Source organism: Grampus griseus, assembly GCF_964374135.1.
Source record: "Grampus griseus genome assembly, chromosome: 7".
Lineage (NCBI taxonomy): Eukaryota > Metazoa > Chordata > Mammalia > Artiodactyla > Delphinidae > Grampus > Grampus griseus.
The window spans coordinates 91,804,968-91,828,176 of record NC_139001.1 but is presented as its reverse complement, the minus strand read 5'-3'; the positions used below and the strand labels follow the sequence as shown (position 1 = coordinate 91,828,176).

At 37.3% G+C, this 23,209-nt stretch overlaps 1 protein-coding gene across 1 annotated transcript in view; it reads left to right on the top strand.

Moving 5' to 3' along the window:
• Nucleotides 1-23,209, top strand: part of THSD7B (thrombospondin type 1 domain containing 7B) — a gene marked incomplete at both ends in the record, with an annotated part of 764,094 nt that overhangs the window by 330,965 nt on the left and 409,920 nt on the right. The gene's annotated exons all lie outside the window — the stretch shown is intronic.

The following is a 23,209-nucleotide window of genomic DNA, read 5'->3' as shown; positions in this document are numbered from 1 at the left end:
AAATATTTATTAAGACATTGATGAAAGAAATGAAAAGATATCCTGTGTTTGTGGATCAGAAGAGTTAATATTAAAATGTCCATACTACCCAAAGCCACCTATAGATTTAATGTAATCCCTAGTAAAATTTCATTGGAAAAACGATCCTAAAATTTGTATGGAACCAAACAAGACCTCAAATAGCCAAAGCAATCTTGAGAAACAACAATGATGAAGGCATCACACTTCCTGATTTCAAACTATATTACAAAGCTCTAATAATCAAAACGGTATGATACTAGCATGAAAACAGACACGTAGAACAAGGGAACAGAATTGAGAGCCAAGAAATAAGCCCATATATGGTCAACTAGTATTTGACAAGAAACCCAAGAAGACTCAGTGAGGAAAAGAGTCTTTTCAATAAATGGTGTTGGGAAAACTGGATATTCACACCTGACAGAAGGAAACAGGATCCTTATCTTATACCACTCACAAAAAGTTACTCAACGTGGATTAAGGACTTAAAAGTAAGACCTGAAACCCTAAAGCTAGAAGAAAACATAGGGAAGAAGCTCTTTGACATGGGTCTTAGCAGTGATTTTTTGAATATCACACAAAAAGCACAAGCAACAAAAGCAAAAATCAACAAGTGAGAGACTACATGAAACTAAAAAGTTTTCTACCCAGAAAAAGAAACAATCAACAAAATGAAAAGGCAACATATGGAATGGGATAAAATATTTGCAAACCTTATATCTGACAAGAGGTCAATATCCAAGATATATTAGAAATTCACACAACTCAATCGCAAAAACAAACAAAAATCAAATAGCCCAACTGAAAAATGGGTAAAGAACTTAAATAGACATTTTTCCAAAGAAGACATACAAATGGCCAACAAATACATGAAAAGATGCTCAACTTCACTAATTATCAGGTAAATGTAAATTAAAACCACAAGGACATATCACCCCACACCTGATAAAATGGCTAACATCTAAAAGACAAGAGATAACAAGTATCAGTGAGGATGTGGAGAAATGGGAACCCTGTCCACTGTTGGTGGGAATGTAAATTGGTACAGCCAATATTGAAAAGCAGTATGAAGACTTCTCAAAAAATTAGAAGTAGAACTACCATAAGATCCCTCTTCTGGGTATATGTCCAAAAGAAATGAAGCTACTATCTCAAAGAGATATCTGCACTCCCATGTTCATTGCAGCATTACTCACAGTAGTCGAGACATGGAAACAACCTGTCTGTTGACAGAGAAAGAAAATGTGGTATATTCATACAATGGAATATTATTTTAACCACAAAAGGAAGGAAATCCTGCCATCTATGACAACACTGATGGATTTTGAGGTTACTATGCTAAGTGAAGTAAGAGAAAGACAAATACAGTATGATTTCACTTATATGTGGATTCTAGAAAAACCAAACGTGTAGTAGCATAGAGTAGAATGGTGGTTGACAGGGGCTGGAGGGTGGGAGAAGTGAGGAGACGTTGGTCAAAGGGTACAAACTTTCAGTTATAACATGAATAAGTTCTGGTGACTTAATGTGCAGCATGGTGGCTACAGTTAACAACACTCTTGTATATTTGCAAGTTGCTAAGAGAGTCAGTCTTTCTTTTGTTAATTATTTTTATTGGAGTAGAGTTGACTGACAATGCTGTGTCCATTTCTGCTGTGCAGCACAGTGACTCAGCTGTAGATATGCATATATCCCCTCTCTTCTAGACTCCATTCCCATAGAGGTCATTACGGAGCACCGAATAGGCCTTCCTGTGCTATACAGCAAGCTCTTGTCAGTTATCTTCTGTGTATCATAGTGTGTATGATAGTAAGTCTTACGTGTTCTTACCACCACCAAACAGAAAAAAATGGTGATTATATAAGCTGAAGGATGTGTTAACTAACCACATTGTGGTGATCGCTTTGTAGTATACATGTGTATCAAATCATCCCATTGTACACCTTAAACTAACACAATGTTTATCTCGATTATACCTCAGTAAAGGTGGGGGGAAAATAAATCAGTCTTTCCTGTTAGGCCTACATTCATTCGTTGAAGATGTATTTATTAAGTTCATATTCTGTGCTAGGTTCAATGGTGGGAATGAAGATACCATGCTGAGAAAAATAGGAATAGACTCACCTTGGAGCTTAATAAAGGAAAGGGGCATTCTAACATTAATCCAAGCATTTAAAAAAAATCACACAAATATAAAACCACAACAGTACTTGTAATGATGTTTTCTAATATGTGCTTGAAAAGTCAACAATTTTGTTAACTATTTCTTTCATTACATATCTTTAAAAGCTATATTTTGTATAAAACTACGTCACTTTTGGATTTTGGATTTACTACCCTTTGATTCTCGTCAGTTTTTACCTTTTGTTTGTTTTTGGCAGATACCATAGTTTTGTCGATGTCTTTTCCTGGATTCGTTTGTCATGAATGAACTTTTGGGTTTATTTTCAAAGGCTGTGTCTCCACTAGCATTTGAGGGCCATTGAAATGGTACGGAAGCAGCTATTCATGTGAGAAGTATAAGAAACCTTCACAAGGAAACTCTTTACCCATATTTGGAAAGATTTGAGAATGCTTGAAAATTATTCAGAGCTGATTTGATTTGTCAAGAAATTTTGCCAAACTGGGTAATTGAAAATGTGCCCAAGAGAAATAGTATGTAGTATAATTTTAAGGCGAATTAAAACGTGATCTGAATTGAGGCCAGTGGCTTTGAAAGTGGACGGTACTGAGAGCTGATACGGTAATACCAAGTGCTTTAAGGCAGGCCCCATCGTTAAGTTGGCATTTTCTTTACTATACAGAGTGTCATTTTTGTCCTGTGACTTTTAGTTCAGAAACTATGTAGCTGAAGGCAGTCTCTAGTCAGTCATGAACATAAAGCATTTTTACGATGAGTTCTGAGTATGTTTAATATGTAAAATGATGCACTAAGTCTTGAGGACAGCTCCAGGGACAAAACTAAAATGCTAGGAAGAGGAGGCCTGGGAATGAAGAGCAAATTATATAAAATTATGGCTTAGGAATCAAAATAAGAACTAGACTACTTTTCTTGATAGTTGGTAACTGAATAAAGTTTCAAGGACAGGAATGTAGTTCAACTCAGGCCCCGATTTATGGAATCTGCCTAAACAGAAATTGTCCTAAATTCTATAAGCTAGTATCTGTATGCTAAAAAAATGTTACAGGGAACCCTTATCAGATATGTAGTATCTTTGAAAACTTGCATTTGAAGAAGGCTGTGAGTTATTTCAAAATACACTGAGAAATATTAGCATACTTGGGGCTGACAAAGATTCTCTCCGTGACCAAACTTTAGTCAAACTCCTCTGAACCCTCTCCTTAACTAGGCCACACCTTGGGCTTTCATCTCTGTCCTTGTAGTGTCCATTTTTAGAAGAGTCCTGCTAAGTCAGGTTAGACAGAAGCCCCAATGATATCTGATCTGATCACCCTCAATACCTGACCAAATTCCTCATCCTTTATCACCCCCAGGTGATATCTGATCATCCTGGCCAGGCTTCAGCAAGAATCCTCTTAGGTCATTTTAGCAAGGATTACACCACCCTCTTAGTAATTTTCCATCCACCAACTCACTGCTGTGCTCATTGGCTATAAAGCCCCACTTTTCCTTATTGTGTTCAGAATTGAGCCCAGTTCTATACTGAGGTCTCTTTTCCCCAGTTGCAAGATTCCTGAATAGAATCTGTTTTTACCGCTTTGACTACTATCCATCTCTGGTTTTTCTTTGACAGAGCACATAATCTCTGTCAAAATTTTCTGTGACTACTTTTAAAATTTATATTCCAATGATATATATAGATGCAGATAAATAGATATCAGTTATCAGATACTGTATATATCTGACACATCTTCAGTGTATCTGGTATTACATAACACCAACTCTCTCCACTCAAATTTTTTTACTAAATTAGCAGATAATTATATATATATAATTATAATATAATATAGAGTATAATATATAATATATGGTACATATAATATATAATACCTTTGATCTTAGTTGATACTGTTTGTTTAATCTATATAATATAAACGTAATATATGATACAATATTTTTAGGTTATAACATTAAGTTAATATTAGCTTATATATAGTATATAATATAATTATATTATACCATAATGCAATTAATAGTATGATATGGCATATATAATAGCAGATGATCACATATAATAGCATGGTATGGCATATATGGTAACAGTTGATCTATTGATTATCTATGTGATTATCTGCCATTATATATGCCATATCATACTATTAATTATTATACATAACATATATCATTATCTACTAATGCTGAAACAAAATTCAAGTGGACAAGCAGAGAGTTGCCCCCTTCATCCCCAGTATTCTCCTTAGACAAATTGAGCTGATAAAACCAATACTGACAAACTCAGTTCGGAATCTTGATCTTGATCCTGGAAATCTCAGCCAGTCTTAGGACCTGGAGTTGTTCCCGTTCTCATGTAAACCACCAGCCACCAGGTGATGACAAGTGGCAGGCGGGACTGGATCACAGTCAGATCCAGGAACACCCAGCTAACTACTCAGGCTCATCCCGGGCATTCCTTTAACCTCACAAAAATGCAATTCTATATTTTATGCAATTAAAATTTTTATTGCATTAGGGTGGAGTTTTAATATGCTGAAGTCATGAATTCAAGTTCTGTTTATGTTTTAATGTGTATAAAATTAAATTCTGCGCTGTTTAAAATTAAATAAGGTTGCCTTTTTAACCTCTAAAAGTATGGACAAAAGTCTCATCTTCTTTTCAAATAAAGAAGGAAAAGTTAATGACCAAAGTTAAACCAAAGACCTCAGCCAGTTTTATTTGCTCACACTTGCCATCAAAGTATAGTGTCTCAATTAAACAAATGATATACAAACATAGCTTTAAAAAAAAGTTATTCTTGTTGTGTGCAGTTATTACGATTGACGTAAATGTGGATATGTGAGATGTACACGTAAGGAAGCACCTGCATATTATATATTATAATACACATGCCCTTTAGATTATGACATAAACCTTTGTTTTTAATAGGATGACTATATTTTACTTCCTAGAATATATGGAGAATCAAGTTAACATAATAGAGAAAGAGGAAAGAATACTGCCAATAATCTAACAATGAAAACTAGAAGACTTTTAAAAATGTTTCCTTTGTAGTAAAATTCAGAGTCTCATGTAAGAATAAGAATAAAAATAATGGTAATAATGTTGAACTTTATCATGAGAATTTACATGCCAGTATGTTTCAAGTGGGAGAAAAAGAAATAAACTAGTAAGTTGAAAGCTCTGATTCTAGATGATAACCTATCCCATAGACTTTATGTAGTAATGGTAGTATGTGTGCTTTTCCCATATAAGCCATTTTTGGGAAATAAGCAACACTTAACATTGTTACTATGTCTATTTATACACTTTTTATCTGGATTTTCCTTCTGTTTACTGTCTTTCCTGTGTTTAGCATATAAGATTGCTGACATTTAGGACTAGGGGACAAATGGAAATGGACCTATTAAAATAAGAACGTGAACTCTAATAAGAATCTCTAGCATGGTTTATAATGAATATTCAAGTTTTAAAAGTCATGCCTTTGGTAGAAGGTAAAGAGAGATATAAGCATTTTAACAGAGACTGCTCTCAACTTCTACAGGCACCGCAGATTCCGAGGCAGGTTATACAAATTCTTAAAACCGATAGTCAAAGTCCTTATAGAGAGAGGAGTCGTTTGGAATAAAGCGTTTGTTTTCTGTAATGTACGGAGGAGAATGGTGGCCTGGAGAGCGCCATATGCCTTCAGCAGAAGGAGATATATAGATTAGGAAATCAGGACAGTACAGTACGTTTTAAAATGTTGACCTAATAAAGATGACCACCTAGAAGTAGTTTTAACTTTCTCGCAAGATTTTGATTCAGTTCTAGACCTTGCAAGAGGGTAGGAGACATACTTGCTTTGGAAGGATTGTGTCAAGACATTGGCCACATTTGTTGTCTTCTTTAATCTCTTGATCTTTGTGAATTAGCTCTTTGACTTCTTTTGAACAAGTGGAAATGTTATTTCTGAGTTTTGTCTGAAAATTTCTTCTCTGAGGTGCTGAAAGTAATTTATCAGGATAAGGGTCTAAGAAATCATGCCTTCCTTAACTAGGTTTTTAGATTAAGCTGTGAGATAGGACCAGGAGTACATAAAGATAGTGGAATTCTATTTGCAGTTTCAGTATTTTATGAAATTAGCAAAGCTTTATTGTATTTTTTGCCTGGGTACTCAGTTGAATAAAAGGCATAATAAATAAGAATTCAAAGGCAGAATTTTGTTGAGGGGGAAAATAAATTAGAAACAGTAATGCAATCATGCTCATATATATTTTATGGATTTCATGCATTCTGTATTTGAAAGTTTGTCAAGATATGCTTGGGTATTAAAATATAGATTAACATCGAAAGTTTTATATTTTTCTCCGTTTACATATTTCTTCCTTTGCACACATAACAACTTCTGCCAAAGTCAGTTGTCAGGATATCCTCTTCCATTATAACTGAATAATGAAGAGAATTGAAGAGCATTTTCTAAGTTAGAGAAACAATATTTCTTTCTCTAACTTTGGAGGTTTTGTATTTTGAGGCAAATTATCACACATATTCCTCTTCCATTTGCACATCTCAGTTTGGAAGAGTGGGCCCAAATTATTCCCTACCGACTTGAGATTTCAGGTAAAGCAATTAATGAGGGAAACAGAATAGACTTCCCTTTCTATGTTGCTGAAATTTCATCTGTATGACATTGCTGGAACCTCTGTCAAGCCTGATGGTAAACAATGTACAATTACTTCTGAGTTGAACACAAGTGCCCCGTGATACCCAGATGTCCAGGGATGGGTTTGATAGGCCTAGTGCAGATCTCGTAAGTCAGCCAGGCTTTCGCTTGCTGTATGAAACAGACTGGTGATTAAGCTTTCACAGTTGGTGAAATTTCACCGGGAAAGAAAAAATGGAGTTTCCTGAGCTTTGGCTGATCTGCGAAAACTAGATTGGAAAATCACAGGACGCCAGGTCTGTAAGCAGAGGAACGCATCAGATGCTCAGGCTGCCAATGCCAGTGTTCCTATTTTAAGGCTGCTCAGTAGCACTGATTTACCTCCCCTGATTGCCTCGGAGCAAGTTTGCTCCTGTATCTTCTGAGAGGTAAATATAATGGGAATTTGACTCTTTTTTGAATATTCTGCTATCTTCCCCCTTGGCACTTTCAGTTATTTTTGATTACCTAAAGGCAACCCCTGTTGCAAACGTTTCCTTTTGACACGTTCCTCTTGCCAGTCAGCATTGTTTCTCAGCATCTCCCCCTAAGGAAATGTATGCTAATGGAATATTACCCCAAGCAAAATAAAAGCCATGCATAGGTAAACCCACTGCCTAAGCAAGCAAACTGACAGATCAGGTGGTGCCTTGCATATCTTTGCATAAATGCCTTTTGGTGTATTCATTATTTTCTACATCCTTCCTAACTCCTCTCCTGTGCTAGAATAGTCTTTCACACATCCGCTTGTATCTACAGTGAATTTACGCACAATCTAAAGGCATTAATAAAGGTTTGTAGACATATGTCATTATCATTGTCATTGTCACGATCATCACCGTCACCACCAAGACATACTGAACACTTATTGTGCACCTGTTACTTTAATCGTAACTCATTTAATTATCACGTAACTCTGTGATGTATTGGTAGGAATCGTTATTCGTGTATTTAGATAAGGAAGCCAATATAGAGAATTGAAATAACTTACCCAGTGACACCCAACTATTAAGGACAGGCTAGAATCCAAACCCAGGCCTTTCTGCTTCTAAATCAATGTTTTTACTCATAGCAGTAGGACCTTGATCAGATATATTTGTGTTGGTACATTCCTAGGCATTTAAAAATTTCCTCAATTTGTGCTACCCCTATGGGTGCCAGAAATGTCTCAGACTCTAATAAAACATTTGTTCAGCTCAATTACACTTCAGTTCAATTAGCATTTATTGAATACTTATTATGAACGATGTACTGTTCTAGGCACTGGGCATTCAGAAATACATAAGACACACCATTTTCTCTGGCCAAGCAATCAGTGTAATGGGCTAAAGACTTAAGACATTATGCAACCTTAAATCTATTAAGCAGACATTTCTTTCCATTTATTACGTCTCAGGAAAAAGTGCCTGTTTACAAATAACCTAGTAAGTGCTATGTTAACTGCCTGGAAGGATTAGAAAATTATTCTTCTAACCAGTGGGCCAGTTAGAATAAGATAAATGATCGGAAATATCTAGTGTTCTTAAATTGCTTCCAAAGAAACCATGGCTTGCAGGCAGTAAATGTCTACATAATTATTAATGATGTAATTAAGGATTTGACCTCTTAAGGAAAGCAGACATCCAATAAAATAATATTTATTTCATGAAATAAGAACATATTTCTTCTCGGGCTCAGTGCAGGAGAAAAAGGAGTACACAGGTTTCAAGTGTCTGTATTTATCTTTTATTACTCTGAGCGTACAGCTTGAATCAAATGTTACAATTACTCTGATGAAGTATCGAGGCAAATTTGGCAACGGTATAAAGTGAGGTTTGAAATATTTGCTTGACTTTGAACCTTGTATTTTGAAGTCTCTCAGCATACATTTTATTTTAATCTTTTAAACTTTACTTAAGTTTATTTATTGATTTTTGGGGGCTACTTGAGATTGGCTGGAAAAACGGCAGTGCCAATTGAATTATCATTATAATTGTAGATCAGTTTGGGGAAGACAGACAAATAGAGATAGGGTTTATTCTACTTTAGAATTCATTCAATTGCTGGAAGATATCAATATCAGTCTTAAGAAATACTAGCGAGGTATAGTAGGTAAAAATTATTATAGTGGAAATCGTTATATTCTTGGACCTCATACCAACCACATAATTAATCTAGGTGAAAACATTTTTACTTATTATACATACAGATTTCCACCTGACATCAGCTTGACTTGAATAAGAACTTTAATAAACCTTCAGTGTTCATTCTTTCACCATCCTGTTTTTCTAATTATTGCCTACCTAATTTTCATTTGGAGATTTTAGTTTTTTCATCTGTCTGGTTTATAAAAGACCAAACTGAGTTTTTAAAAGCTATTTGTTTTCTGTTTTGATCTCAAATTCTTCTGGATGATGAAACATATTCTGAGAATCAGTTTATGTGTTCTCTGGTCTGTGGCACTGTAATCCTGTATCTGAAATAAGTTCGTGAAACAAATTGTAAAAGTAGTATCCAATCATGATTTTAGAGTCTTAATTAGTTTGCAACAGTTCAATAAGAAAATGATATTCAAGCATGATTCTCCACTAGTTCAACACTGCAAACCTTCAATGTAGATTTGTGGTTTGGTGTTTTTATTATACTTCTTTAACGTGGTACAAAAAGTAATCATTAGACCCCTGCCATGTTCTGCAAAATCGCATAGGAACAGTTTAATAGCCAGGGGATCATTCATAGAAAAAAGGCATCAACAACACTTTTAAAAGGAAATAGTATGGTTTTCCCCTGAGAATTACACAATCGGGGTTATTTGACTGCTTTTTTTTTTTTTTTTTTTTTTTGCGGTACGCGGGCCTCTCACTGTTGTGGCCTCTCCCGTTGCAAAGCACAGGCTCTGGGCGCGCAGGCTCAGCGGCCATGGCTCACGGGCCCAGCCGCTCCGCGGCATGTGGGATCTTCCCGGACCAGGGCACGAACCTGTGTCCCCTGCATCGGCAGGCGGCCTCTCAACCACTGCGCCACCAGGGAAGCCCTGACTGCTTTAAAAAGTTCTGCTTTTGTAGAATTCTTCCCCAGTACAAAAATCCTTAGAAGATGCTGGTGAACTCTACATATCCTTCTTGGATCTCAAATGGTGCAGAGTCTGAAGGGAAGAACTGGCAATATTATAGTTCCCACAGTTGCAGGCATGTGATTTAGACAGAAATGAAGAGGATGTACCAACTCAAGAAAAAAGCAGGCTTATTTTCTTGTGCTTTGTTCAAAGACAAGCTTCCCAGAGGCTTGAGCTTAAAAAATTGTTGGGATGAAAATAGTTTGCCATGGTCTGTAACTTTCAGTACCTTACTACCACAATTATATAACTATAATATTAACTACTAGGTTGCAGACTCCCATCTTAGGACTTTACATATATCAACTGATTGTATCTTTACAATAACCTAGGAGAATAGGAGTGCTAGGAAAAAGGTACTCTTTTCAGCACAGTCCCCTATGAAATAGAACTCCCCATTGTACAGATGAGGACAGTGAGACACAGAGCAGTTAAGTATTAGGAAATAAGTGTCAGAGGTAGGATTGGAACCCAGGCCGTCTGACTCCAGAATCCATTACGCTGTACTATCTCTCAGTTAATGTTGGGGTTAGAAATCTGACCTATTTCCCAGTTAGTGCCTGACATCCCCGTATGAATTCATCACAGGTATCTCAGTGCATACTCCACTGGGGTTGGGATGCATACTACAAAAGCATAAGCTACAGCTCATATCTTAAATAGACTAAATATCTTTCCCTTCTCATTCATTCCTTCAGCCCAAATTTGTTGAGATCTACTATGTACCAGACATTGTGCCATATGTTTGATGCAGTTTTATAAAAGACAAAGTCCCATCTTCATAGATTGTGCATTATACTGCTTGGATACTACATAAGGGTTTTACCCAGAAGCTAATTATCATTGCATCACACATATTGTCAGTATGTTATAATGCTGGACTCTCAGCTGTTACATCAGTAAATAATTTCCATGGAAAAACTAGGCTTTCACACCATATTTGAAAAACTTACGTTAGCATTAGATACTAGGATACACTATTTAGAGAGGTCACTATATCCAAAATTATGAAATTTTAGGTCCTAATATGTAAGTTTCAACTCATTGTTTGCAGCAGACAATCCACTCTCCGTTCCTTCCTGAAAATTTGTCTTTTTAAAAGCAAACTGGATATGGCATCAAAGCACAGCCCATAAAGAAAAAGTTGACAAATGGGACTTAAGTTAAAAGTTTAGTTAAAAATGAAAAACTTTGCTTTGCAAGAGATACTCTTAAGAAAATGAAAAGAAGAACCACAGACAGTGAGCATATAATTGCATATCGCAAGTCTGATGAAGAACTTGTATCAAGAATATATACAGAACTCTCAAAACAATAATATGAGAACCAACAACCTGTCTTAGCTCCGGCTTCTGTAACAAAATACCATAGACTGGGTGACTTAAAAACTGACATTTATTTCAAACGGTCCTTGAAGTCCAAAATCAAGGTTGATGTCAGACAGATTGATGTCTGGTGAGGGCCTGCTTCTTGGCTTGTAGAAAGCCACTTTCTCACTGTGTGCCCTTTCTTCATTTTCTTATAAGGACACTAATCTCATAATGAGAGTCCCACTCTCATGACCTCATCGAAAACTAATCACCTCCCAAAGGCCCCACCTCCAAATACCATCACATTGGGGGTTGGAGCTTCAATATATGAATTTTGGAGTGATACAAACATTCAATCCATAACCCAATCTAATTTAAAAAATGAGTCAAAGATTTGAATAGACACTTCACCAGTGAAGATGTAGAAATGGCATATTAGGACATAAAAGGATGTTCAACATCATTAGTGATGAGGAAAATGCAAACCAAATTTGCAGTGCATTACCACTATACTGCTGTAAGAATGATGAAAATTAAACAAGCAACAAAGAAGTTGTCATGTCGAGTGCTGATAAGAAGACAGAGCAACCAGAAAGTCCATACATTGTTGATCAAATGAAAAATGGTATGGCCACTTTGAAAAACAGTTTGACAGTGTCTTATAAAATCTACACTTTGGGCTTCCCTGCTGGCACAGTGGTTGAGAGTCCGCCTGCCGATGCAGGGGACACGGGTTCGTGCCCTGGTCCGGGAAGATCTCACATGCCGCGGAGTGGCTGGGCCCGTGAGCCATGGCCGCTGAGCCTGCGCGTCCGGAGCCTGTGCTCCACAACGGGAGAGACCACAGCAATGAGGGGCCTGTGTACCGGAAAAAAAAAAAATCTACACTTACATATGACCCGACAATTATCCTCCTAACCATTTACCCCAAAGAAATGGAAATTTGTATTTACACAAGACCCTGTATATCAGCTTATTCATAATCACCAAACTGTGGAAACAACCCAGATGTCCTTCAGCAGAATAGATAAACAAAACATGCTATCTCCATGCAATGGAATACTACTTAGCAACAAAAAAGAGTGAATTATTCTTCATACATGCAGCAACGTGGATGCATCCATCTCAAATGCACTTTGCTACAAAAGCTACATGCTGTGTAATTCCATTTTTATGACATTCTGGGGGACAAAAGCAAAACTATAGGGACAGAGAACAGATCAGCGTTTCCTGGGCATTAAAATCAGGGGCAGGGGTTGACACCAAAGGGGCATCACAAGGAAGTTTTTGTGGTGATAGAGTTGTTTTGTCTCTTGGTTTTGGTAGTGGATGGAAGGTTCTATGCATTTTGTCAAAACCCATAGCACTGTATAGCACAAAGAGTGAATTTTATTGTATATAAATTTAAAAATGAAGGGTGATGATAAATAATGGAAAGAAAGCAAACTGGAAGTATTTTTCATGCATAGACATTAATGAAGTTCACATTCCTGGACTTTGTTTTTCCATTTCTAGAAATGTATTCTTAGGAAAGCAGTCAGTGATACAGTGAAGAATGTTCTTTGCAGTATTACTTATCACAGAGAAATTGAAAACATCTTAATTGTGCAATTAAAGTGAGGTAGTTAAATAAATCATAATATATTTCCCACTTATAGGCATTAAACTTATGTTCCTGTAGGTTAATTACAGAGAGATCATGCTTTACTGATATGTCAGTTTACTCTGTTGACTTCCCCAGTTTAACTTAAAAATATTGATTTTCAAACATTTGAAAACTTTTAGACAACTTGCAGTGCTTTCTAAAGGTATACCACATATTCAAGCTGGTCCAAATCCTTTTTCTTAATAGCTATATATATAGCTAGACAAGTAGGTAGATGACATGAGTCATATTATTTCTGCCTTTATAATCATTTCAGGTCCTCTTATTTCTTTAGCTAAGACAAAATTGGGATGGAGAAGGATAGTATCTTTGACTCCAATCATTTTCCTACTTGGACTGTCCTTTAGCCCCATTTTCACCAGTAATTAAAAGCTACATTATATATCCATGGTGCTTTGCAATTTCCAAAGTATTATTTTACATTAGCCTCTCTGATCTATCATCAGACCTGATAATACAATCAAGGATGATAGCAGTCCCCCACCTCCTACTTACACAAGGCATCTGAAGGCTAAAAATGCTTAACCGTTTTCTAGGGTCACATTTTGGTAAGTATTCAAGGCAGAACTGAAATCCAGATGTCACAACTCCTCATCAAATATTCTGCCCTTTATAATGCGCTGTTTATTTACTCCAAGATTTTCCCTTTTGAAGAAACATGTCTTGCATTACTAAGGGCACTTATTCCATTATTGTCATTCTGCATTCATCTTTTAAAAAATTATACAGAGTCTCTCTATAAAATTCTCATGAGAAGCAGGGTTTCCACACTAAGCAGGTGTCCTCAAATTTTGTTCTGAGATACATCAGCGTGCTTTTCTTTTGGTGTCTGCTTCTGTGCCTTCTCGGACAGGACCTCCCCACCCTATCACCACCTCACCAAATTTCTGAGCTACCTACTGTGTCCAAAAAAGTTAGGATTATTATATCTCAAATGCAAACAGAACAAGTTAGTGCCCAAAAATGAAATCTTGAAGCTCTTTTCAGACAATAATCCTGAAAAACAGGCTTTTGCGTGCAAGAGCCAGACATATGAAAGACAAGTGTTTTGTAAATTCCAAAGAGCTCCCTCCAGATATCAAGATGAGAGGCCAGAAGACTCAGAATACAGATTTAGCATAAGCCAGAATCCTGCATTGGCCAGTTTTCTGGATCAGAAAGGAGGAATCTAGGGAGGATGTTGAGAAGAGGTACATGGACATGAGGGTCCTTGCCCCCATCTCATTCTGCACATGAAATGTTGGGCTGAGGAAATGAAAACTATGGACATTTCAGATAGGTTAAAGGGAAAGCAAAAGCAGAGGGGCCGGTGCCTCATCCCCAGGTTTGAGACTGTAGGAAGAGCCGCTGCGCACAGGGTTCCTTGCATCCCAACGTAAAGTGATGGTATTGCTGTAGTGAAACAGTGATGTGGTGTGTGGAGTCACAGAGTGGATGTAAGCCAGCTGCTTATCACCCTCCCAACCTGGTCTCCCCAGTTTATTTATAACATGGGGGTGATCCTGAAATCATGCCCCACTGTGGGAAGTGGAGGTGTTGACTGCCCCAGGAAACTGGGACTAGCTTGGAGTCAGGTCTAGGTGAGTATAAAGTGTGTGGATTAGAAAATCAGAAGCTGCGACAGGGACCCTAGAAATTAGCAGAGGATGCAGATTCACCTTCAAAGACTAGGTAATGATACGCAAAGACCAAGTCGATGGAAATAGCTCAGTAGGGAACCAGCTGAATTCAAAGGAGAACGTGCAACTTTGAAACAGACATTCCTCTTACACTCAGCTGCTACCCAAAGAGAAGGGAGGAAAGGAGAGGAAGAAACCTTAAGAAACTGAGGCTGAGTTAACTTTGAAAAGATTTAGTTTGATCATGAGGTGTTAAGTTACTTTAAATGGATATATTTCTGTTCCCCAACTCCCATCTGGCCCTGGCTACCAACCAGAAATTAGGGCTTGTGAGCAAATTGATGTCATTGTTAGAAAAAAAGAATTTTTTTTTCAAGGTCCCATTTTGTTAGGTGTCAAAAACAGAACTACATAGTTATTTTTTCGTAAACCTAAGTGCGTAATTTTCAGACCTTTCCCACACACATAAAATAGTGGTTACTTCCCCCTGGAATGTGTGACTGAGACCAAGAAAATGTGACATTTCCCCACTGAGACATTTTATTAGATTTTACCTGGATTTTTTTTTTTTTTTGAGCAATTGTAGTTTGCTCCTAAATCATATACTCTTTCTGCTGTTTTGCATCTTCTCTCACCCTGAGTAACACACAGGATTCATGAGCCAAAGGTATTGGGATGCTTTACATTTGACTGATTCTCCGCTAGATCGGGTTTTGTGTAGCCGGGTACATATATCGTCCTGACGGTGAGTAGAAGCAGTGCATGTCAATAAAGCATTGTATTTAAGAAATGGACTCTAGAGCCACATTGCCCAGGTCCAAATTCAAGCTCCAGCATTTTACTTGTGTTTGGCTTTGGGCAGGTAATTTTAATTTCTCTAAGACTCAATATTCTCATCTAGATAATGAACATAATGGTAATTCTTACCTCATAGTTTTGTTGTGACGTCTAAATGAGTCGATACATGTAGTTCACTTAATCACTAACATCTATTATGTACAATATACATGTTTACTATTATTGATGCTTTTTTGTTTACTACTGTCGATGTTTAAATGAGTCAATAAATAGGTGTAAAATGTAACATTATGCTGGGTACATTCTAAGTGATCAAAGTGTGAGCTGCTATTATATTCTTGTATGCTGAGGAACTTCATATAGCTGGTCAGTTAGGCTTCTGAACAAACAACTCATTTGCCATTAGGTGCAATTTCAGCTAACTTCTGGCTTTTGTAAACATCTTAACCTTGGAAATATTGTTTTCTTATTTTTAGCCGTTATTATTGCTTTCCTAAAGTCTTTTTCCTTTTAACATTTGAATTTTCCACTATGTTTATTTTAGCCTTTGCACTTACGTTCTCTCTTTTTTTTCACTTTGTGAGCATCCTTACATCATTATTATAGTGTTTGCTTGTGTTTGTGTCATTTATCTACTCATACATTGTACTGTTTTTGCTGAATGTCCATACCTGTTCCTATTTGGTCTTGCATTCTATCTTAATCTTCCATCTCTCCATTCTGAACTCTCTTCATCTGCTTATCTTTTCTATTTTTGAAAAGTATTGCCCTATTCCGCCTCATCTTATGATGCAGTTCCTAAATAATCAAGGAACTGCTCACTCCTTTCGGCTTATTTTTTCCAATACTAAATTTACTGGCTAGCTGCCAGTGAATTGTATAGAATCCCTTCTTTGTGGTTCGGCATCAGCTAAAAGTAGTGTAATGAGAAAGACATATGTGAGATATGAACCAGGATGCAATACAGCAAAACAGTTAAGAATATAGCTTGTAATGTCTAACAGGTATGTTTTCTAGTTCTAGCTCAGACACGTACAAGCCATGTGACTCTTTTTTTTTTTTTAGAATAAAACTAAAGCAGGTAGATTTCTATAAAGGAATAGTTGAGACATCAAGTGTGATCGGGCTTTTTTTTTTTTTTTTAAAGAAGATGTTGGGGGTAGGAGTTTATTTACTTATTTATTTTTGCTGTGTTGGGTCTTCGTTTCTGTGCGAGGGCTTTCTCTGGTTGCGGCAAGCGGGGGCCACTCTTCATCGCGGTGCGCGGGCCTCTCACTGTCGCGGCCTCTCTTGTTGCGGAGCACAGGCTCCAGACGCGCAGGCTCAGTAATTGTGGCTCATGGGCCCAGTTGCTCCGCGGCATGTGGGGTCTTCCCGGACCAGGGCTCGAACTTGTGTCCCCTGCATTAGCAGGCAGATTCTCAACCACTGCGCCACCAGGGAAGCCCCCATGTGACTCTTGAGCACGTATTTTTAACCTCTCTGTACCTTAGGTGTGACCATAGTACCTAACTAATGATGTCAATATGGATATTCAGTAGACCATATGGTTTGCTCAGAGTACAGCCCACTCTGTGCTTTCCCAAACATCACATGCTGATGCCATTTTGTTATTGCAGTTGTTGTTTCTGTTATTATAAATATGATAATACTTAACGTCAGAGTTTTAAAATTTGCCTTCCTATATGTGCAAACTAGATAGACAAATACACTTCAAATGGTAAAATCAGCAAGCAGAAACATTAATTGAATTGCTGGCATTGCATAGTTGCACATGGCTTCTGTTTAGCCCTTAGCTTTCTTTCATATTTTATTGGTTTGAAATATAAACATGTCCTTAGCTGATTAGGGTCCCAGTCCAGAAGTGGCCAGAAGCTACTTGCATTTAGGGAGATATTTAAATTTAAAAAACGGAAATAAGTACATATGAATTCCAGTAAATTTGCTATGTGCCATCCGTTGACATCTTACTCAGCTGTCGGCAGGTGTTTAATCAACGTTTATTGGCATTCTTTTCTGAGATTGAAATAGGACATAAAATTTTATGACATGTATTTCTGATAACTGCTTCATTATTTTCCATAGAGAGTGTAATAACACACAAGAGAAATATCGACAAAGTACCCAAATTGCATTATTTTTGAAAGATAAGGTAGTTTGAAGTGTGTATAATGATAAAATGCTGGTCTACTTTAAAAATATGACTGTAGATTTGTGGATATCTGGGTTTCTCTTTCTATTTTGTCTATAACTTTTCTAATTTTGGACACTTACAGTATAGGTTAGAAAACTAAGAATTATAGCTGTTTGTTCTATCATTACAAAAGAGAGATGGTAGCTCATAATACTAAATTCTAGTTCCTTAGGATTATAAAACAAAGAAAGCCACAGGATATAGTATATGGCATAGGTATGGTTTAAACATTAGTTGATGTGGAAAGCCCAGAATCTGAAAGCTACATTAGTGTTAAATTTACATGGTTGCTTGACCAGTAGCCAAAGAGAGTCTGTCATGAGCTATTTATACTTTAAGTACCGTATACATTTGAACCAGAAAAAGAAGCATTTTTTAGGGAATCCTGAGTTTATTCATATGTTCAAGAAGGTTTCTCTCAGGTGGACCTAGAGATTATCATACTAAGTGAAGTAAGTCAGACAGAGAAAGAGAGACGTCATATGATATCAGTTATATTTGGAATCTAAAAAAAAATGATATGAATGAACTTATTTACAAAACAGAAATAGGCTCACAGACATAGAAAACACACTTATGGTTACCAAAAGGGAAAAGGCAGGGGGAGGGATAAATTAGGAGTTTGGTATTAACAGATACGCACTACTATATATAAAATAGATAACAAGGACCTACTGTATAGCACAGGGAGCTATATTCAATATCTTGTAATAACCTATAATGGAAAAGATTCTGGAAAAGATATATATATATATATATATATATATATATATATATATATATATATATAATTGAATCACTTTGCTGTACCTGAAACTTCCACAACATTGTAAATAAACTATACTTTTAAAAAAAAGAAAAGAATCTTTCTTTCTCTCATCTAAGAACTGTTGTCTTTAGCCAGGAATTGCCAAGCATGAGAACAGTAGTATGAACTAGGGCCAGGCCCCAGTCTGGTCATGTATGCCAAGGTCTCCAGAATCACAGACAAACAAAACTGAGTGATGAATGTGACCCTGGAATTCCATCCCTAGGTACATACTGAAAATAATTGAACTCAGAGACTCAAACAAGTATGAGCTTGGATGAATGGATAAACAAATCTTGGTATATATATACAACGGAACATTATTCCATCATATAGCAAAGTGAAAGAACCCAGATGCAAAAAATCACAACTTATATGATTCCACTGACATAAACTATTCAGAATAGATAAATCTGTAGAGATAGAACAGTAATTGGTGGCTGCCAGGGTCTGAGGGAGGAAGTAATGGGGAGAAACTGCTTAATGGGTAAAGGGTTTTACTTTGGAGTAATGAAACATTTTGAAACTAGTTAGAGGTGGTAGTTGCCAAAACATCGTGATTTACTAAATGTCGCTAAAGTGTTTACTCTAAAATGGTTAACTTTGGACTTCCCTGACGGTCCAGTGGTTAGGACTTCGCACTTCCACTGCAGGGGGCACAGGTTCGATATCTGGTCGGGGAACTAAGATCCCGTATGCCTCGCGGCCAAAAAAAAAAAAATAATAATAAATAAAATGTTTAATTTTATGTAATGTGGATTTCACCATATTAAATTATTAAAAAATCGTGAGTGACAAGGTTGGAGCAGCACCATATCCCATATTTTCAGAATCACAACTGGTTTAAATAAGTCTACTCTATGAGGAGAGAATGTGGAGTTTGTCATTATTGGTCCCAGGGAGTGTGATGAGAACTGGAGTAATTTTAGAGTCTTCTTGAAAAATGAATTCAATTTCCCTCTTAAATATACTCAATTTTTTGTAATATTAGATTTTAAGAGCTTGTGAAAATCACTTTTAATGACTAAGTTTCTGTCCCACATGCTGCTTTATTTTCCACACTTGCCTGAGATTTCAGTTGGTCTCATTGATCCATCCATGAAAATGAAAACAAGAAAGTATAAATGCTCTTCTTTTGAAATGAGTTCTCTCTGTGCAATAGGAAGATCATTATTACCAGCGTAGATGGGCAGATGAGGTTATTCAGGCTCAAGTGCTTTATTTTTGGCTCTTAAATGGTTTAGATGAGCCACAGATAAATAAAGTGATCTGAATAATTATAAGCAGTCTTTATATATCATATGAACTTGTCTGTGAAGTTGTTGTTGGTTATTTGTACCCATATATGCACAGTAAAGCAAGTGCTTTCCATGGTTATGGCATAAGTATCTAGATTTTTTAGATCAAGAATGCCATTGGGTTTTGGCGGTGTACATCTTTGCAAACAACATTTTTTTTTCTTTCTTTCTTTCCTTCCTTCCTTCCTTCCTTTCTTTCTCTGTGTTGGGCCTTCATTGCTGCACGTGGGCTTTCTCTAGTTGCAGTGAGTGGGGCTGCTCTTCGTTGTGGTGCACAGGCTTCTCATTGCAGTGGCTTCTCTTGTTGTGGAGCATGGGCTCTAGGCACGCAGCCTTCAGTAGTTGCAGCACGCAGGCTCAGTAGTTGTGGCTTGCAGACTCTAGAGCGCAGGCTCAGTAGTTGTGGCTCACGGGCTTAGTTGCTCCGTGGCATGTGGCATCTTCCCGGACCAGGGCCTGAACCCGTGTCCCCTGCATTGGCAGGTGGATTCTTAACCACTGCGCCACCAGGAAAGCCCCAAACAACATTTTTTAAAAGGTTTTAAAGGTTCCTCTATATTGAGTCCTCCCTCTGTTGTTGGACACCCTGCTGTGTTTGCTGTATAAGTGATTTCTAATCCTCACACTGTCTTTGAAAAGTAAGTGTTATTATTTCATTATTGCAGATGAGATAACTGAGATTCAAAGAAGCTAAGTGATATGCTCCAGAGGATAAGTGGTGCTGGGCTTCACCTTCAGATACTTAACTGTGTCTGGCTAGGCCACCTGTGACTAGGATCCCATCGTGCAGCTTTTCTTTGGCAAGATTTCTTATAAAATAGCTCACACGAGAATTGAAGAGCCTGCGCATGACTATTAGCTTGGCTTCGCTAAAGAATGACTTACCTGATTGCTCACATTTCCAAATTAGTCCATATCGACAAGCTATCAAAGTGTTGGTGGGAGTATTGACATTTCACTGCACTGTGGAAATGGATATATCAGTTTATGAGAAAGCTTAGGTCTTAAAAAGCATCCCAGCACCAGAAGTGAATACTAAGGGTGCTGAATGATGGATGACTGGGGAGGAAGTTAAATTTAGGTCACGGGAAACCTGAGCATTTGGGAATTGCAGGAAGGCGGAAATAGAACAAAATTGGTGTGTCAGTCTAAGTTATTCAGAATTTGATGTCAAACAACTCTTCCAACACGGGCTTCCTCTTCTCCTCAGGCAGCTTCAGGATTAACTGTCTTCCACATACCTTGTATTTTCCCATCATTATACCTTTGTTGACAGTTGCATTGACTGACATACCCTCCCTGATTGCCACCAATTCTCACCCTGTCTCTTTCTCCTTGTTGAAAGCCTTCTGTTCTCAGACTAGTTCCCCAGAGGTCCTTCTCTTCCCTAAATCACTACAGCACTTCTTTATTTAAAACACACATTTGCAACTTGACATTTACTTTTGGACTAGGTTTTATCTTTATGTATTTATAGCTCATCTCCGTTATTAATCATGAGTTCTAGGGGGATAAATTGTAGTATGTTCACTTACATATTTATCCCATTATATGCCTTGGACATGGTGTATGCTCATCAAATAGTAGTTGATAATTTTGTAACTCTTGAAGGCAGGGTTTTCTCAAAACATGTTAGTAAAAATACCATTCCTGGGAGAGGTGCTCCCTAAAAAAGGATGGCCTTTAGTCAAATAAGACTGAAAAATACTCCATACCATTTCCATCGAAGGAAGTTTACATGGCAGTTGGCATTTTCAACACACACTACTCTCCAGCGGTGAGACCAATTTTACTATTTTAATCTAGGACGTCTCAGCTTTCCCCCTCACTGTTTAAAGTAAGAGCTCTTCAAATATCTCTTATTCATCAAAATGTTCTTTGCAAGACACTGCTTTAAAGTGTTTTTCTATAAAAAATTATCCTCATAATATTCACAGATGTGGAAATTGAATTTTGATTAGATGTAGTTTGTATGTTTAGTTTGACCTGCCTACTTCTGTACTTGGGAAGGCACTCCCCCTAAGCTGCTGTATTGTGTGTGTGTGTGTGTGTGTGTGTGTGTGTGTGTGTGTGTGTGCGTGTGTGCCCACGCACGCGCGCGTCCATGCACGTCCGTGTGCATGTTTGCATGTACTATACAGTGTGGACTCAACCTGAAAATAGATTGAGACTGAAAAGAGAGTGATTGGAACTGGTCTTTCAGCTCGATTTTCTACTAGAATCTCCATTACTTCTCGTAATAGCTTGAAAAATTTTATTTGTACCTCAAGGGCAATGAGCCTGGCCTCATTTACAAATATGAATGCAGATCTTAGGAGGGCACTAGCTTCTCCTTCAGGCAGTCTTGCTTACTGTCAGCTTGTTTTATTTACTTCCTCTGAAAAGGAATATCCATCTCGGAATTAGATACAATATGTCTAATGGGGAAACCAGAATTTTTGGAGTCAGAAAGTTTTCATTTGCTTCCCAACTCAGGCCTGTGTGACCCTGAGCAAGTTTTCCTTCCAGAGCCACTGACTTCTCATCTATAAAAGAAGATGGGTCAACCCTGTCTGTAAGAGCATCTTATAAGGACAGTGCCTGGCACAAGGGAGATACTGCATAAATATTAGTTATTTTTTGTGTCAGACAGATTGACAGGAGAATTCCATGGGCATAAGTCACAAAGACAAAACTACCTGTCTCCTAGAGTTGCCATTCCACATTCCATGTGTTGCTTCAAACCATAAATGGTTTTACTATTCTTCATGTCTTCTGTATTTATGAGGTGACTGTGAATGGGGGGGGGCATAGTAAGAGTTGAATTGTTATCTATAAAGAAAAATATTTGAATTCTAAAAATGGTGAATAAGTAACCTAAAAGAGAGCTTAGAAAAAATTCATTGTAATCATTTGAGATATGGAAAAGCAACTTAGAAATGATCCCCTTAGTCTTGTCTGTTATTGATAATTGTAAAACTCCATCCCCCTTTATCATATATACGTGTGTGTGTGTGTGTGTGTGTGTGTGTGTGTGTGTGTATATGTATTTTGGTTGGACTAAATCATCACATCATTCAAAGAGGGAATAGATTAGGGAAAATTTTGGACTTGCTTTCAACTTTTATCTCAACACATTAGATAATTTTAGCCACAGATTCATTTCTATTGTGCACATTTACCACTGTGCACAAACAGAATAAAAGTATCACTGTGTGATAATCTCGCTTAAGGTTACATATTTGGAGGTGAAAGCACCCAATAACAAATTAGGCTGATAATTTGAGGGGGGCTGCTGAATAGATTGCTCAACATAAATTGTGGTTTTCAGGCCAAAAGACTCCGCTGACTCCCATTTTGCAGAAATACATGCACCTGTTACACATGGTGTCCATAGCATGTCAATCCTGTCTGTCTCCAGCCATCCATGGCTAAATTGTTCCTGAAGGAAGCCCACTCATCCCTGGGAAGGATGACAAATGGCAGTTTTGATGCTGTATCTACCTTTCTAAATGCCAAATGACCTCCTGACAGTTTTTCTTGAAACAAATATTATGAACAGCTGAAAAAAATATCAGTTTTTTTGCACGTTATTGGTTTAGAG